Genomic DNA, 3,863 nt, shown 5'->3' on the forward strand with positions numbered 1-3,863 from the left:
AATTGGATATATATGATGTTAACATGTTAATTGTTGTATATATGGTGGAAAGTGACTCCTGTAGGGTGCAAAATGACTCTAATATGGTGAAAAGTGACTTACATGGTTGATTAGAACCAAAATGTGGAACGAAATTGACTTGTATGGATGTGGCACAAAGAGGTGGTAAAAGGATTTCTAATTGCATGTACATGATGTTAACATGTTAATTGTACCAATATATGATGGCAAGTGACTCTTATAAGGTGCAAAATGACTCTAATATGGTGAGAAGTCACTTACATGATTGATTAGAGCCAAAATGCGGCCCAAAATTGACTTGTAGGAAAGGGGTACCAAGAGGTGGTTAAAGGATATTTAATTGCATGTACCTGATGTTAACATGTTAATTGTATCAATATATGGGGAAAGTGACTCTTATAGGGTGCAAAGTGACTCTAATATGGTGAAAAGTGACTTACATGGTTGATTAGAGCCAAAATGTGGAATATAATTAACTTGTATGAAAGTGGCATTAAAAGGGGGTAAAAGGATGTCAAATTGGATATATATGATGTTAACATGTTAATTGATGTATATATGGTGGAAAGTGACTCCTGTAGGGTGCAAAATGACTCTAATATGGTGAAAAGTGACTTACATGGTTGATTAGAACCAAAATGTGGAACAAAATTGATATGTATGAAAGTAGAATTAAGAGGTGGTAAAAGGATGTCAAATCGGATGTATATGATGTTAACATGTTAATTGTACAAATATATGGTGGAAGTTACTCATATAGGGTGCAAAATGACTCTAATATGGTGAAAAGTGACTTACATGGTTAATTTAAACCAAAATGTGGACCAAAATTGACTTGTATGAATGTGGCACTGAGAGGTGTTAAAAGGATTTCTAATTGCATGTACATGATGTTAACATGTTAATTGTACCAATATATGTCGGCAAGTGACTCTTATAAGGTGCAAAGTGACTCTAATATGGTGAGAAGTCACTTACATGATTGATTAGAGCCAAAATGCGGCTCAAAATTGACTTGTAGGAAAGGGGTACCAAGAGGTGGTTAAAGGATGTTTAATTGCATGTACATGTTAATTGTATAAATATATGGGGAAAGTGACTCTTATAGGGTGCAAAGTGACTCTAATATGGTGAAAAGTGACTTACATGGTTGATTAGAACCAAAATGTGGAACAAAATTGATCTATATGAAAGTAGAATTAAGAGGTGGTAAAAGGATGTCAAATCGGATGTATATGATGTTAACATGTTAATTGTACAAATATATTGTGGAAAGTGACTCATATAGGGTGAAAAATGACTCTAATATGGTGAAAAGTGACTTACATGGTTAATTAGAACCAAAATGTGGACCAAAATTGACTTGTATGAATGTGGCACTAAGAGGTGGTAAAAGGATTTCTAATAGCATGTACATGATGTTAACATGTTAATTGTACCAATATATTACAGCAAGTGACTCTTATAAGGTGCAAAGTGACTCTAATATGGTGAGAAGTCACTTACATGATTGATTAGAGCCAAAATACGGGTCAAAATTGACTTGTCGGAAAGAGGTACCAAGAGGTGGTTAAAGGATGTTTAATTGCATGTACAGGATGTTAACATGTTGATTGTATCAATATATGGGGGAAGTGACTCTTATAGGGTGCAAAGTGACTCTAATATGGTGAAAAGTGACTTACATGGTTGATTAGAGCCAAAATGTTGAATAAAATTAACTTGTATGAAAGTGGTATTAATAGGTGGTAAAAGGATGTCAAATCGGATGTATATGACGTTAACATGTTAATTGTATAAATATATGGTGGAAAGTGACTCATATAGGGTGCAAAATGACTCTAATATGGTGAAAAGTGACTTACATGGTTAATTAGAACCAAAATGTGGACCAAAATTGACTTGTATGGATGTGGCACTAAGAGGTGGTAAAAGGATTTCTAATAGCATGTACATGATGTTAACATGTTAATTGTACCAATATATTACAGCAAGTGACTCTTATAAGGTGCAAAGTGACTCTAATATGGTGAGAAGTCACTTACATGATTGATTAGAGCCAAAATGCGGCACAAAATTGACTTGTAGGAAAGAGGTACCAAGAGGTGGTTAAAGGATGTTTAATTACATGTACATGATGTTAACATGTTAATTGTATCAATATATGGGGAAAGTGACTCTTATAGGGTGCAAAGTGACTCTAATATGGTGAAAAGTGACTTACATGGTTGATTAGAGCCAAAATGTGGAATAAAATTAGCTTGTATGAATGTGGCATTAATAAGTGGTAAAAGGATGTTAAATTGGATGTATATGATGTTAACATGTTAATTATTGTATATATGGTGGAAAGTGACTCTTATAGGGTGCAAACTGGCTCCAATATGGTGAAAAGTGACTTACATGGTTGATTAGAACCAAAATGTGGAACAAAATTGACCTGTATGAAAGTGGAACTAATAGGTGGTAAAAGGATGTCAAATTGGATGTATATGATGTTAGCATGTTAATTATACAAATAGATTGTGGAAAGTGACTCATATAGGGTGCAAAATGACTTTAATATGGTGAAAAGTGACTTACATGGTTAAATAGAACAAAATGTGGACCAAAACTGAGTTGTATGAATGTGGCACTAAGAGGTTGTAAAAGGATTTCTAATTGCATGTACATGATGTTAACATATTAATTGTACCAATATATGATGCCAAGTGACTCTTATAAGGTGCAAAATGACTCTAATATGGTGAGAAGTCACTTACATGATTGATTAGAGCCAAAATGCGGCCCAAAATTGACTTGTAGGAAAGGGGTACCAAGAGGTTGTTAAAGGATGTTTAATTGCATGTACATGATGTTAACATATTAATTGTATCAATATATGGGGAAAGTGACTCTTATAGGGTGCAAAGTGACTCTAATATGGTGAAAAGTGACTTACATGGTTGATTAGAGCGAAAATGTGGAATATAATTAACTTGTATGAAAGTGGCATTAAAAGGGGGTAAAAGGATGTCAAATTGGATATATATGATGTTAACATGTTAATTGTTGTATATATGATGGAAAGTGACTCCTGTAGGGTGCAAAATGACTCTAATATGGTGAAAAGTGACTTACATGGTTGATTAGAACCAAAATGTGGAACAAAATTGACTTGTATGGATGTGGCACTAAGAGGTGGTAAAAGGATTTCTAATTGCATGTACATGATGTTAACATGTTAATTGTACCAATATATGATGGCAAGTGACTCTTATAAGGTGCAAAGTGACTCTAATATGGTGAGAAGTTACTTACATGATTGATTAGAGCCAAAATGCGGCCCAAAATTGACTTGTAGGAAAGGGGTACCAAGAGTTGGTTAAAGGATGTTTAATTGCATGTACATGATGTTAACATGTTAATTGTATCAATATATGGGGAAAGTGACTCTTATAGGGTGCAAAGTGACTCTAATATGGTGAAAAGTGACTTACATGGTTGATTAGAGCCAAAATGTGGAATATAATTAACTTGTATGAAAGTGGCATTAAAAGAGGGTAAAAGGATGTCAAATTGGATATATATGATGTTAACATGTTAATTGTTGTATATATGGTGGAAAGTGACTCCTGTAGGGTGCAAAATGACTCTAATATGGTGAAAAGTGACTTACATGGTTGATTAGAACCAAAATGTGGAACGAAATTGACTTGTATGGATGTGGCACAAAGAGGTGGTAAAAGGATTTCTAATTGCATGTACATGATGTTAACATGTTAATTGTACCAATATATGATGGTAAGTGACTCTTATAAGGTGCAAAATGACTCTAATATGGTGAGAAGTCACTTACATGA

The sequence above is a fragment of the Apium graveolens genome, unplaced genomic scaffold (genome assembly GCF_009905375.1).
Source record: "Apium graveolens cultivar Ventura unplaced genomic scaffold, ASM990537v1 ctg4664, whole genome shotgun sequence".
Lineage (NCBI taxonomy): Eukaryota > Viridiplantae > Streptophyta > Magnoliopsida > Apiales > Apiaceae > Apium > Apium graveolens.